At 40.2% G+C, this 15,141-nt stretch overlaps 1 long non-coding RNA gene across 1 annotated transcript; it reads left to right on the top strand.

Moving 5' to 3' along the window:
* Window positions 1-4,689: 4,689 nt before the first annotated feature.
* Window positions 4,690-14,893, top strand: LOC147825242 (uncharacterized). Its single transcript, XR_015440758.1, has 3 exons — window positions 4,690-4,891; window positions 5,418-5,500; window positions 14,686-14,893. It is a non-coding gene; the product is annotated as an uncharacterized LOC147825242 (long non-coding RNA).
* The last annotated feature ends 248 nt before the right edge of the window (window positions 14,894-15,141 follow it).

Here is a 15,141-nt window from a genome sequence, read left to right as displayed (position 1 = left end):
ACAGTGGTTGCACCAGTCTACATTCCCACCAGCAGTGGAGCAGTGTTCCTCTTTCCCCACAGCCTTGCAAGCATTTGTTATTGGTTGATTTCATGATAGCAGCCATTCTTTCTGGGGTGAGGTGGAATCTCAGCATTGTTTTCATTTGCATCTCTCTAATGACCAGTGATGTTGAATATTTTTTCATGTTTATTTGCTATTTCTATTTCTTTGTCTGAGAAATGTCTGTTCATTTCAGATACCCATTTTCGGAATGACTGGGTTTTAAATTTGGGAGGTCTGGGCTGGGGATTTAGCTCAGTGATTCCACTGCCTGCCTCACAAGCTCAAGGTCCTGAGTTTGATCCCTGGTACCAAAAAAATAAAAATAAATGTATTTGGGAGGTCTGATTTTTTAAAGTTCTTTATAGATTCTAGATTAGTAGACTTTTGTCTAAGAAACAGCAGGAGAAAAATTTTCCCATATTGTGGGTTGTTTCTTCACACTCTTGGTGGTTTCTCTTGCTGTGTAGAAGCTTTTTAATAAGAAGAGATCCCACTTGTTGATTGTTTGTGCTAGTTCACGAGCAACTGAGGTTTTGTTCATAAAATGTTTTCCTATACCAATGTCTTCAAGAGTTCTACCTAACCTCTGTTCCAACTGGTTCAGCATTTCTGTTTTAATATTTAGATCTTTAATCCATTTCAATTTTAGTTTAGTGCACGGTGAGAGATATAGGTCTAGATTTAACCTTTGGCAAGTTGAAACCCAATTTTTTCAGCACCAAAGATGACTGTGTCTGTAGTTGTTTCTGCATCTTCTAATCTGTTCCACTGGTCCTCAGGTCTATTTCTTTGCCAGTACCATGCTGTTTTTATCACAGTAGCTTTGTAGTATAGTTTCAAGTTGGGGATTGTGATAACCCCTGCCATGTCTCTGTTGCAATTCTAGGTCTCTTCTTGTTCCAAATGAGTTTTTGGATTGTTTTCTCAAGGTCCATGAAATATGCTGCTGGGATTTCAATTGGGATTGCATTGAATCTATATGGCAGTTTTGGAAGTATGCCCATTTTCACTATGTTGATTCTTCCTCCCCAGGAGCAAGGGATGTCTTTACATTTTCTGATATCATCTTCAATCTCTTTTTTCAGAGTGCTGTAGTTTTCAGAGAAGAGGTCTTTGATTTCTTTTGTTAGGATGATTCCTAGCTATTTCAGTTTCTTGGATGCTATTGTGAAAGGAATTGTTTGCCCTATTTCTCTCTCAGTGAGTCTGTTGTTCATGTAGAGGAAAGCTATTGTTTTTTGCGTGTTGACTTTGTATCCAACTACTTTACTGAATTTGGTTATTAAGTCTAGAAGACTTTTGGTGGAGTTCTTGGGGTCTTCTATATAGAGTATCATGGCATCTGCAAATAATGACAGTTTGACTTCTTCATTTCCTATCTTTATTCCTTTTATTTCTTTCTCTTGTCTAATTGCCGTGGCTAATGTTTCCAAGACTATATTGAACAGGAGTCATGATAGGGACATCCCTGTCTTGTTCCTGATTTTAGTGTGAAGGATTTCAGTTTTTGACCATTTAGTATGATATTGGCTGTTGGTTTTTCCTAGATGGCTTCTATCAGTTTGAGGTAGAGACCATCTATTCCAATTTTTTGGATGGTTTTTATCATAAATGTGTGTTGGATTTTGTCAAATGCTTTTTCTGCGTCTATGGAGATAATCATATGGTTTTTGTCCTTGGCTCTATTGATATAGTGTATTACATTAATTGATTTTCATATATTGAACCATCCCTGCATCCCTGGGATGAATCCCACTTGATCAGGGTGTATGATCTTCTTGATGATCTTCTGCATTCTATTTGCCAGTATGTTATTAAGGATTTTTGCATCCATGTTCATTAGTGAGATTGGCCTAGAGTTCTCTTTTTCACTTGGGTCTTTCTCTGCTTTGGGGATCAAGGTGATGCTTGCTTCCAGGAATGAATTTGAGAGTATTGCTTCCCTTTCAATTTCACTGCAGAGTTTAAAGAGTAGTGGCAGCAGTTCCTCTCTAAATGTCTTGTAGAATTCAGCAGTGAAGCCATCCGGGCCTGGGATTTTCTTAGTTGATAAGTTTTTAATTACATTTTCAATTTCATTGATTGATATTAGGTTGTTCAGAATTTTTAGGTCTTCTTTGTTCAACTTTGGTAATTCATATGTATCTAGGAATCTGTCCATTTCTTCTGTGTTTTCCATCTTATTGGTGTATAGGTTTTGGAAGTAGGTATTGATGATCATCTGGATTTCTGCTGGGTCTGTTGTAACTTCATTGTTTTCATTCCTAATTGCATGGATTTGGGCCTTTTCTTTCCTTTTTCTGATAAGGTTGTCCAAGCATTTGTCAATTCTGTTGATTCTTTCGAAGAACCAATTCTTGACTTCACTGATTTTTTGTATCATTCTCTTAGTCTCCATTGCATTGATTTCTTCTCTGATTTTTATAATTTCCTCCCTTGTATGAGCTTTGGGTTTGTCCTGCTCTTCTTGTTCTAGAAGCTTGAGGTTCAGCATCAGGTTGTTTAATTGGGCCTGCCCTGTTTTCCTAATATGTGTATTCACTGCTATGAATTTCCCTCGTAAGACTGCTTTCATTGTGTCCCATAGATTCTGATATGTTGTATTGTCACTGTCATTTAATTGTAGGAACTGTGTGATTTCTTCTTTAATTTCCTCTGTGACCCTTTGGCTATTCAGAAGTGTGTTGTTCAATTTCCATGTGTTTATGAAATTCTTGTGGTTTCTTTCACTATTGATCTCCAATTTCATTGCACTATGATCTGATAATATACAGGGGATAACTTCACCTCCTTTGCACTTACTTAAACATGTTCTATGCATGAGTATGTGGTCTATTTTGAAGAATGACCTGTGTGCAGCTGAAAAGAATGTGTGTAATCTGATTTTGTGGGGTGGAAGACTCTGCAAACATCTGTTAAGTTCATTTGTTCAAGAGTTCGATTGAGTTCTAGTATTTTGTTGTTTATTTTTTGTCTAGTTGATCTATTTGTGACAGTGGGGTATTGAGGTTCCCCCACTACTATTGTATTAGTGCTTATTTGATTTTTCATGTCCATTACTATTTGATTTATATAGTTGGGTGCACTAGTGTTTGGTGCATATATTTTTATGATTGTCATCTCTTCCTATTGGATTGTTCCCTTTACAAGAATGTAGTGTCCTTCTTTGTCTCTATCAGTGTTGGTTTGAAATCTGTTTGATCAGCAAAGAGGATAGCTACTCCTGCTTTTTTGGGGGTTCCTGTCACATGGAGTATTGTTTTCCACCCTTTAACTTTCAGTCTATGAGTTTCTTTTTGAATTAAGTGTGTTTCTTGTATGCAATATATTGTTAGATCTTGCTTCTTGACACATTCTGCCAGTCTATTTCTTTTGATTGGTGAATTGAGACCATTAACATTGATAGTTATAACTGATATGTATTGACTTATCCTTGTCTTGACTTTTTCTTTTTGTTGAATTCTCCCCTTTGCATTTAATTTCTTGTCATGCCTGATGGATTCATTCTGCTGGGTTTCCTGGGGTTGTGATCCTCATTGTCTTTTCCTAGGATATTGTCTAAAATTTTTTGGAGTGCTAGTTTGGTATTCATGAAATTCCTAAGGTGCTCTTTGTCATGAAAGTATCTTATTTCTCCATCAATTCTGAAAGATAGTTTTGCATTGTACATCAATCTAGGTTGGAGGCTGTTTTCCTTTAGGGCTTGAAATACATCACTGGAAGCTCTTCTTGCCTTGGAGGTTTGTGTTGAGAAGTCTGCTGTGATTCTGATGGGCTTTCCTTTGTATGTGATTTATTTCTTTTTTCTCACTGCTTGTAGAATTTTATTCTTCTGTTGGGTTTCTGGAATCTCTCTTTTTTTTTTTTTTTTTTGGCACCAGACATCGAACTCTAGACCTTGTGCTTGGGAGGCAAGGGGTGGCACCACTGAGCTAAATCCCCAGCCCTGGAATCTTAACTGTTATATGCCTATGTGTAGATTTTTTTTTTATCATGGCTAGATGGAGTCCTATATGCCTCTCTTAGCTGTATGTCAAGCTCTTTTCCCCTGATTGGGAAGTTTTCTGCCATCACTTCTCTGAGCAGTTTTTTTATGTCATCTGCAGTCTGTCCTGTTTCTTCATTGACTCCAGTCAGTCTTATGTTATTCTTCTTTGCATCATCTAGCAGCTGCTGGATTGATTTCTCATGGTCTCTTACTATTTTTGAGAAATTTTTCTTTTCCTGGTCACTAGTTGGAATCCTATCTTTTATATCTGAGATTCTGTCCTCACATTGGCTCATTCTGCTGTGTAAACTTTTAATGGAGTTTTTCATCTCCTGGAAATATGTTTGCATCTGTTTTATGGATTCCATTTGTTTCCTATGTTGGGTTTCCATCATGTTCCTCAGCTCCTCTATTTTCTTATCTATGTCCTCTCTAGATTTATTAATCATGTCTCGCACTATGGGCACAATCTCTGTTGTTATCTGAGGAATTAGTTCTGATTTCATTTTTTCCAGATCCTCTTTTGTTGCTAGTTCAGGGAGTCTAGGTGGTTGAGTATCAGATTGTCCCATCTCATTGCTCTTTGTGGTTGCTTTAGGTGATATGGAAATCTGATTTTGAAACTTGTTTACCTGTCTTCTCATTTCAACAGATGCAGCCCGCTGTGCCTTTGTTGAGGCAACTTTTTGCTCACCTAGTGGTCTTCAGTTCTCAGCAAGCCACCGAGAGGCCTTTTCTCTGCTGCTCACCAGTACACCAATTCCTGGGTTCAAAATGGTTGCCTTCTGGATCCCTTAACTGACCTGTTGAATGGGTGGGCTTCTGGCTGAGGCCTGTGCACACTTGGATGATATCTAGGTGTGCCTCTGGCTAGGGCCTGCCCCTCTACATAGATGTTGTCTGGGAGGTCCTTTGGCTGGGGGCTGTGCACCCCAGTTCCTATTGTGTGAGCAAGTTTCTGGCTAGGGTCTCCAAGCACTTACTGATGGTACTGGGGTGAGCCTCTGACGAGCCTGTGCAGCTCCTTTCCAGGCAGGCCCTTGGCTTGGGCCTGTGTGCCCAAGTGGCTGGGGTTGGGGTAAGTCCCTGGCTGGACTTGCCTGAAGCCACACTGCTCTGGTCCACACTGCTGCTCACTGAGATCTGAAGCCTGTTAGAATTTTGATTGGGATTGTATGTCAAATTGAGAAAGAGTTGATGTCTTAATTATATAGGGTCTTGTAATCCATGAATGTGCTGTATCTCTTCATCTTTTCATTTTTCCATTCTCTTTAATGTCTCTTAATAATCTCATACTTTTCAGTGATATTTTGTTCAAATTATTTCTAAGTATTTTATATCTCTTGATAATATTTAATGGATTTTTAAATTTTCCATTCATTAGGTATTTAACATCTGAGGCCTTAGCTCTTCATGTTTCTGGATGGAAGCAGAGTGCATCTTGGGAAAGCTTACTCCAGTCTCCAGGTAGCCTCTCTCTCCAGGATAAGGAATTTCAGTACTTTGGGCTTTTTTCTTTGGAAATCTTGCTAGCAGATTTCACTCTGAGGTCTACCAGGTGCCATCTAATGGTTGCCAGCTATGGAACCAAGGGTCAAGTGAGCAGGCACTTCCTGGAAGTCTCCCAAGGCCATGAACACCATCTACTCCTTTCTTCTCTATTGAGTCCACTTGTCACTTGTGCCTCTGGGGCAGATCATATATGGCAGCAGAGTCCAGGAGTGCATTATAAGACACATGTGACACTGTCATAGATGACGGAAGCTGAATGGCCTGAGTAAGTGAAGGATCCAGTGTGTGTGGGGGGGGATTGCTCCACGGAGTTAGCATGGTACTTGGTGTACACATTTGCTGGTTTGACAAAAATGCTTGAGCTTTTGGCCTGTCCTGTTTTCAGACTGACTCCTGGGCTATGCTGCCACTCTGCCCCAGAGACGCCAGAAACAGGGGGAGGTCAGAGATACACTGGAAGCTCACAGTTGGTGATGGATGGACTCACAGAGGCTCTTCTTGGGAACCTGATATTCCTCTACCCCTTGTTCTTCCTGCTGATGCTCCCATAGCAGTGGGGAGTCCAGCCAAGATGCAGGGAGCAGGGCCATGAGAGCCTCTTGGGACAGTGTTCTGCCAACCTTTGTACTCCATGTGTCCCGCATCTAGGGGAGACTTTCTGTTTGAGGGCTCTTCTTTGCAGAGGAAGGCTGACCCAGATGCTGGAGGTTACAGGCAAGAGTCTGGGGAAGTGCTTCCTTTCTTATTCCTGACCTGATCTCACTGTGCTTCCAAACAAACTTCTCTGGGTAGGAGCTGGAGTGGGCGAGTTTATAGCCCTGTTATCAGCCCTGTTGGAAACCTTTAATCACTTACAGGCAGCTTCCTGCAAGGCATGTAGCCCTTAGATCCATCTCTTAGGAGCATGGAGCTCTAATGTTGATTTCTTTTTTTTCCCCCATTGTTTATTGGTACATTTTTGGTATAAAATACAGTTAAATTCATCATTGGGATCTTGTACCATTACATGAGTCTCTTGGCTCTTATTTTTTTCCCCTTCCCTTGCCCTCCCTTCACCCCCTCCACCCTTCCCTATTTGCAAAGACCTTGTTTCCATTTTTTCCTCTTCTCATATTTTTTCCTTTCCCTTTTTTCCCTTCCCCTACCCTTCCCAATTCCCCTGCTTTTTTAGACCTTTTCTTCCTGTTACACAATATCAGTTATACATTTTTTAAATTACAATATCAAGATCTAGGAGACATTACCACAGATTTTACAGAATTTAAAAGGATAAAGAAAGCATATTACAAAAATCTTTCTTGAAATAAATTTGACAACTTTTAAGAAGTACCTTGGAAGACAAATTAATGAAACTAACTCTGGAGGAAATATAAAATTTGAATAGCACCTATTAAGGAAAGTATATTCCTAGCTTGAAAATCTACCTATATGACAACAGCAGGCTCATAAACATTTTAACTGATAGATTATATCAAACATTTAAAGCAGAAAAAAGAAGGAACACTTCTCCCCTCATTTTAGGAACTCAAAATTGTGCTAATCCTAAAACTGGATAAAGATAATAGAAGAAAAAAGTATGAACATAGATAGAAATTTATTTAACAAAACAAACTATTGGAAATCAGGTCTGGCAGTATGTAGAAAGTGATTTTGTTATAGGGATGGCAGAGTTGGTTCAGCATTGGAAGATCCACCCCCAAAAGCCATCGTTTTAACAGAGGAAAGAAAAAAGCCATATGATCCTGTTACTAGTTGGAGAAAAAGTATTGGACTAAATTCTACAGCTGTTCATGGTAAAAGCTGTCAGGAGACTAGGAGTAGAACAGAAACTTCTCAACAGATTAAAGACATGTACTCCATACTTCCAGTGAGAATGCCTTATATAAATGGGGAAGATACTATGCTTTCTCCTTAAGGTGGGGAACAAGGGCAGATATGCTTACTCTTTATCTGTCCATTAAACTTTGAAACCTAGTCCCCACCAAAATAGTCTGGCAATAAAATGACAAAACTAAGATAGGATTGGCACGGCAGAAGCAAAATCTTTATATGTACATGAAATGATCATCTACAGAGAAAATACTAAGAAATCTCTAGGAGCCCCTAGAACTTGTACTTGAATTTAGCAGCATTAGAAAACACAAGGTATATATGAAAATTCAGGTCTGTGTATACTTGCTATAAATGAAGAACTGGATTTTGAAATTTAAAAGTTATGTAGGAGTACAAAGGACCTAGAAAAGTTAAAAACAAAAACAGTGTTGGAATATGTTTAGTACCTAATTTTAAGACTTCTTCTAAAGCTACAGTAATCAAGGCAGTGTTGGTGTAAGGAAAGACATGTAGATCATTGGAATAAAACAGCGAATCTAGTAATAGAACCATATATATATGGTCCACTGAGTTTTGAAAGATTATTTAACATTAGGATTTTATAGAATATAAACTCAATTCAAGAGCTGAGGAAGTGATAGTGTTTTCAGCAAACGGCACTAGAACACCTGGTATCCGTATATAAAACATTAACCTTAACCCTTTTTTTCATACATGAAAATAACTTGAAGGGATCTATGAACCTAAATAAGAAAGCCTAAAAGTATAAAACTTTAAGAAGAAATTATAAGGGAAAATATTTATGAATTCAGGGTAGGCAAGAACTACCTAGGATACAAAAAACATGATGTAAAAGAAAAACATTGATAAATGAGATTCCATCAAAATTTAGAACTTTAAATGACATCATTAAAATGAAAAGTAGTTCTTAAACAGACCATATTTACAATGAATATAACCTATGACCAGAATATATAAAGAATTCTTAGAGCTCATTAATAGACAATCCAATTAAAATGTAGACATAAGAAGATGATAAATAGCCAGTATAGCACAAGGAATGGTGTGCAACCCTAGAATCAGAAAAATACTAATCAGTACAATAATAAGATTGAATTATACACTCTTTAGGGAGACGAAGTTAAAAGTTTTAAAAGCCTTGTCATGACTTTTTCTTTTTGTTGGATTCTCCCCCTTCGCGTTTAATTTGTCACACTCAATGGATTCATTCTGCTGGGTTTCCTGGGGTTGTGATCCTCATTGTCTTTTCCTAGGGTATTGTCTAAAATTTTTTGGAGTGCTGGTTTGGTATTCATGAAGTTCCTGAGGTGCTTTTTATCATGAAAGTATCTTATTTCTCCATCAATTTTGAAAGATAGTTTTGCAGGGTACATCAATCTGGGTTGGAGGCTGTTTTCCTTTCGGGCTTGAAATACGTCACTCTGAGCTCTTCTTGCCTTGAGGGTTTGCATTGAGAAGTCTGCTGTGATTCTGATGGGCTTTCCTTTGTATGTGATTTGTTTCTTTTCTCTCACTGCTTGTAGAATTTTGTTCTTCTGTTGGATTTCTGGAATCCTAACTATTATATGCTTATGTGTAGATTTTTTTTGATTAAGGCTAACTGGAGTCCTATATGCCTCACTTCTCTGTATGTCAAGTTCTTTTCCCTTCCTTGGGAAGTTTTCTGCCATCACTTCTGTGAACAGTTTTTTTATGTCATCTGCACTCTCTCCTCTTTCTTCATTGACTCCAATCAGTCTTATGTTATTCTTCTTTGCATCATCTAGCAGCTGCTGGATTGATTTCACGTGTTCCCTTACAATTTTAAAGAAATTTTTCTTTTCCTCCTCACTAATTGCAGTCTTATCTTCTGTATGTGAAATTCTATCCTCATATTGGTTCATTCTGCTGCGCAGACTTTCGATAGAGTTTTTCATCTCCTGGAAATCTATTTGCATCTGTTTTATGGATTCCATTTGTTTCCTATGTTGGGATTCCATCATGTTCCTCAGATCCTCTATTTTTTTAATCTGTGTTCTCTCTAGATTTATTAATCATGTCTTGCACCATGAGCAAAATCTTTGCTGTTATCTGAGTAATTATTTCTGATTTCATTTTTCCCAGATCCTCTTTCGTTGCCAGTTCAGAGAGTCCAGGTGGTTGAGTATCAGATTGTCCCATCTCATTTCCCTTTGGGGTTGCTTTAGGTGATCTGGAAGTCTGTTTTTGAGGCTTGTTTATGTGTTTTCTCATTTCTACAGGGTGGGGCGGTGCTTCTGGCACCCACATGGCTCACCTTCTCTGCCCTAGGAGCCTAGGATGGTAGTGGGGGAGCTTCCTTCCTGATTTTGGGACCGGCTCAGCTTCTCTGCCCTAGGAGCTTGGGATGGTGGTGGGGGAGCTTCCTTCCAGGTGCTGGGACTAGCTCACCTTCTCTGCCCTAGGAGCCCGGGATGGCAGTGGGGGAGCTTCCTTCCAGGTGCTGGGACCAGCTGAGTTTCTCTGCCCTAGGAGCCTGGGATGGAGGCAGGGAGCTTCCTTCCAGGTGCTGGGACAGGCTCACCTTCTCTGCCCTAGGAGCCTGGGATGGAGGCGGGGAGCTTCCTTCCAGGTTCTGGGGTGGCTGAGCTTCTCTGCCCTAGGAACCTCGGATGGAGGCAGCGAGCTTCCTTCTGGGTGCTGGGACTGGCTTCTAATGTTGATTTCTTAGGCCTATGCTCAGATGGGGGAGAGGGTCCTTCAAACATCAAACTAGGACATCTTTTAAATAAGGAACTGCTGTAGGGGCATGTCTCAGGTATTGTAGATCCCAGTTGCTCAGTCACTATCTGTAGGCTCTGGTTTTGTTTTGTCTTATTTTTGAAACAGGGATCTCACTGAGTTGGGCACAAACCATCCCCCTGTCTCAGCCTCCCAAGTAGCTGGGACTACAAGTGTATATGGTACCATTTTGCCTGGCCCCAGATCCTATTTTCTGAATGAATGAATCAGTAACTGATTGACTCACTTCCCGGGCTGTTCTTTTTCCTCATCAGCCCAAGATTCCTGAACTCCCTGCCCCTGCCCTGGTACACTAACGAGGTATTTGAATGAATGCTGGCTGGCCACTTGCTATGTTTGGATTCATCTCGCTATGTTTTGGATTCATCTTTTCACCTTTTCAAGTGCTGGCTAACTGTGCCCTCTTTTGGGGCATGTAAGTCCAGGCTTTTGGTCCTACCACATGCTCTCCAGTACCAACATTTCCCTCTGCCCCCTTTCTCTTCCATGGGCACCTCCTCACTGGAAGGGCCTAGGTGGTGGGTTCCAGCCTGGCCAGATTCCCCAGGAGGCCAGCAGGTCACAGCACCTGGACCCTGCCTTCCCAGATAGGTTTGGCAAAGGCAGGCCTCTTGGAGACCCAGGGGAGGAAAAGTGAGGATGGAGGGGAAAACTCCCAGGGAGGATTGGGTCAGAGATCACAGCCCTTTGGTGACCTGGGAAGACTTGAGCTGCTCCTCATAGGCAGATTTACAGCAGGGCCAGTAGTATGCCCCCTTCCCACACTATGCCACCTGCCATGACTACAGGCCAGAGGAATGAGATGGAGAGAGCTTGGGGCAAAAGGAGGAAGAAGGGGAAGGACCAGCATAAGGAAAGCTAGGCTCAGAAGTGCCCTATGGCAGGACCACAGTGCAGGCTGAAAGGCAGTGAAGGAAGCTAGGGGATTCAGAGAGGGGCCTAAGGAAGCCACAACAGCTTCTGAGAGGAACTCTAACCACTTATCTCCCATCCAGTGGGTTGCAATCTTTATAAGTCTCAACTTTTTCACTTGCAAAAATCTGATCTCTTTCATATGATTGATAGTAATAGTGTTTTTATCTTTGATACTAATAATTTTCCAGAAAGTAAATTAAAAGCAGGCCATCTATTTAGGTATGAGTGATGACAAAATGTTCCCAAATGTTGTTTAAGAATAGAATGCCCACAACCTTTAGGCAGTCAGCTTTGCTTCAGTAGGATTAATTCCTTCTCAGACATATATACTGTTTAATTGTCTCAAATATATAATTACTACATAATTGGATTTCATTAGGCACCTTACTCAAGAAGCCCAGGAATAGTACTATTTTGCTTAAAAATACCTTTTCAGTGTGGAGAAGCTCAAACATAAGAGTAGAGAAAATCATAAAACAAATCTTCAGTGTGTCTATGATCAGCTTTAATAATTATTAACATATGCCCAAGCCTGTTTCATCTCCAATTCCCATTCTCACTCCTTCCCTTGCCCCTGGCCACTGGATTATTGTAAGGCAAATTCCAGACTATCATTTCATCTGTGAATACTTCTGTGTCTCTAAGAAGTAAAGATTCTGTCTTCAAAAACAAAACCACATGTCATTGAAACACCTAAAGCTATCATTCCTTAATGTCATCAAATATTCCACCATGTTTAAATTCCCTAGCTGTGTCATGGGTTTTTTACAGATGGTTTCTTGAAATTGGGATCTAAACAAAGTTCACACATTGGTTTCATTTGGTGGACATGTCTCAAGACTCCTTAAGACTATCATTTTCCCCCCTGGCCATTTATTTGTTGAAGAAACCAAGCCAAGCATCCAGCAGAAGTTTTCATATTGTGAACATTGTTGATTGTACCGTTTTGGTACCTTTCACATGTTCCTCTCTTCCTTGCCTCTCTTGTCAATGGTAGTTAAAACTGGAGGTTTAATCCAATTCATGATCAATTTTCTATAAGAACATATTCATAGATGATATTGTTTATTTATTTTATCACATAAGACCAAATGTCTGTTTTTGTGAGACATTCTTTGTCGTTTTGCAGCAACAGATCAGTAGCAGCAGTAGTAGCAATATAATAGTAGTACAGTAGTAGTAGTAGTAGTAGTAGTAGTAGCTTTTAAAGGTAGCCAGGGATGAATACTGCATCAATCCATGATTACAGTACTGTGTGCAAAACAGTGATTTTCAATATGTACCCCTTTCTGAATTTATTAGCTAAAATTCTTCTATAGAATTCTTTGCTACAACTACTTGGTTACCCTGAAATAGTTTGTGCAGGAATTGCAGATAAATGCTTGCCTTTTGCTAATTTTTAAAACAGTGAACTTGTTCCCCAATAACTGCCAAAGGACACAAAGATGATGGGTGTTAAAGTGTGGGATGTTATCTTACTAAAAGCTACCACATTAGCCTGCCAGTTTCAAGATTATAGCAGAAGACTTCCAACTCCCAAGTCAGAGATGAGGAACCTTATCACACATGGGACAGCGAGCACCAAGAGCCTCTGGTTCACATTGCTTCCTTTGTATCCCAAGCCACACAAGGACAGTGTGGCTTTGCCTGGGTGAATGGTATACACTCAGTGGGGATGGAGAGAAGCTGGAAACACTGATTTTGGGAGATGGGGAATTCGCTTTTGTCCTGCAGTATGACATTGCCCATCCTCCCCAAGGTTGCTCCTATAGAGCTCTAGCAGGTGGCCTGCTAGAGTAGAAAAGGCCTCACATTCTTTTCACACCCAGCAGGAACACACAATGATGCTCAGAGCCTGTGGCCATTTTTAATTATATTTCATGTATTTTATTCCACTTCAGTCCTTAGACTTTTTGATGCTCAAATTATTTCATCTCTGGCCAGTGAGCCCTTTCGATTTGGCTCTGTAGTCTTTCATCAGGACTCCAGTAGTTCTGTACAGCAAAGGTCCCCAACCCACTTAACAGTCCCTCCCATGGCTCAAATTACCACTTAAGTTCTGCTTCCTGTCCAGCAACAGCCTTAGATTCTCATAAAAGCATGAGTCCCACTGTGAACTGAGCATGTGAGCGATCTGGGTTGTGAGTTCCTTATGAGAATCTCATATAACAAAACCAGAAATAAAATGCACAAAAATGTATTGCACTTGAATCAATCCCAAAGCCAGCCCACCCCACCCCTGGTCCATGGAAAAGTTGTGCTCCATGAAATTGGTGCCTGGTGACAAGAAGGCTGGGGACTGTGGCTGTTTAGTGTCCTTGCCTTCTAGTTTGACAAGATGTTATAGACCTGCCTGTTTATTTCCTACTTCAGACCTTCAGGCCTCTCTCTGTTGACTGGGAGTTGGGGATTACAGTTCACAGTCTGGGGGCAGGGAGTGCTATTGATTAGTACTGATGCTAAGTCCTTTCAGAGGACAGAGCAAGGAAATATGTATGTATTTCTTTTGAAATACAACAATGCTTTATGAGTCAATATGAATATTTAGATTAAAATAGCAGATTACAGGGTTTGGCTTAACTTTTCAAGTTGTATACTTGTATCTTTTTTCTTATGCTACAAATTTTTACTTTCATAAATATGATTATTAATTTTATTCTGATATGTAATCATTTCAAAATAATGTTGTTAATATCACTACCATACTATGATTACTGAAGTAAGCAATTTAAGATTTCTTTGCAGTTTATTTAGCATGGGTCTTATTTGAAATATTCAGCCAGATTACTATATTTTAAAGTCACTTTAATAATTCTCTGTTTGGCTTAGTCACCAACTCGATACCCAGTTAGGCTCATTTGTTTTGTTTTGTGTTTGGTTTTTTAGAGATATTTTCTTTTGATCTAATTTTATTTATTTCATGAAACATGTATGTGCTTCCAATGTCAAAGCTATAAAACAGGTACATCCAGAGAATTTCAGCTTCCATTTGCTTCTAATTCTCTTATACTCCTTTCCCATATAGGAAAACATTTTCATTTGCTCTTAAACTATTATTGCTTTCATTGTAAAATATAGGCAAATATGAATAATTATGTCCCTCAGCCTGTATTACATAAAAGATAGCATACTATACATGATTCTACATCTTGCTTTTCTCCTTTAAGTATATATGTCCTGTACATTATATGAAGAATTTATACATGATCCAGGTATATATCCAAATGAAATGGAACCAGTATTTTTTTTTTTTTTTTGGTACTGGAGATCGAACTCAGGTCCTTGCTCTTGCGCAGCAGGCAGTGAAACCACTGAGCTAAATCCCCAGCCCAATGGAACCAGTATTTTGAAGAGACATCTGCACTTTCATGTTCACTATAGCCCTTGTTAACAACAGCCAAGCAATGGAACAAGCTAAGTATCCACTGACCAACGAATAGATAAAGGATATGAGGTACATAAATACTAGAGGATAGTGTGTAGATATAAAAATATGAAATTCTATTATTTGCCACAAATGGACTTGGAGATCATTATGTAAAATAAAATAAGCCAGGTGGAGAAAGAACAATTATTCATGATCTCATTTAATCTAAAAACATTAACCTTAGGAGTCACGTGGAAGACACCGAATCACCCCGCTGCAGACAGGCAGGTCCGTGCACGCTCTACCGAGGTCCTGAGTCGCACGGAAGACACCAAATCACCCCGCTGCAGACAGGCAGCCACCTGATTCCACACTACAAAGACGCAGAGGACACCAGACCACCAGACCAAGGTACTGAGTCCCACTGTTCCCGGCCCAGAGGTAGGGGCTTCTGAGCCATTGTCCCACTGCTCCTGGTCCAGAGGAAGGGGCTTCCCAATCATCATCCCTCCCGCTGCTCCCAGCCCAGAGGAAAGGGCTTTTGGGTCACCTTCTGTCCCACTGCTCCTGGTCCAGAGGAAGGGGTTTCCCGGCCACCATCCCTCCGGCTGCTCCCAGCCCACAGGAAAGGGCTTTTGGATCACCATCCCTACCGCTGCTCCCGGCCCCTGTCCCACCTCACCCAGCTCAGAGGAGGTAA

This window comes from Heterocephalus glaber, unplaced genomic scaffold (assembly GCF_053883595.1).
Source record: "Heterocephalus glaber isolate CG9 unplaced genomic scaffold, H.glaber_assembly_v1.0 deba00001504, whole genome shotgun sequence".
Taxonomy (NCBI): domain Eukaryota; kingdom Metazoa; phylum Chordata; class Mammalia; order Rodentia; family Bathyergidae; genus Heterocephalus; species Heterocephalus glaber.
This window is presented reverse-complemented; position numbering and strand designations above follow the sequence as displayed.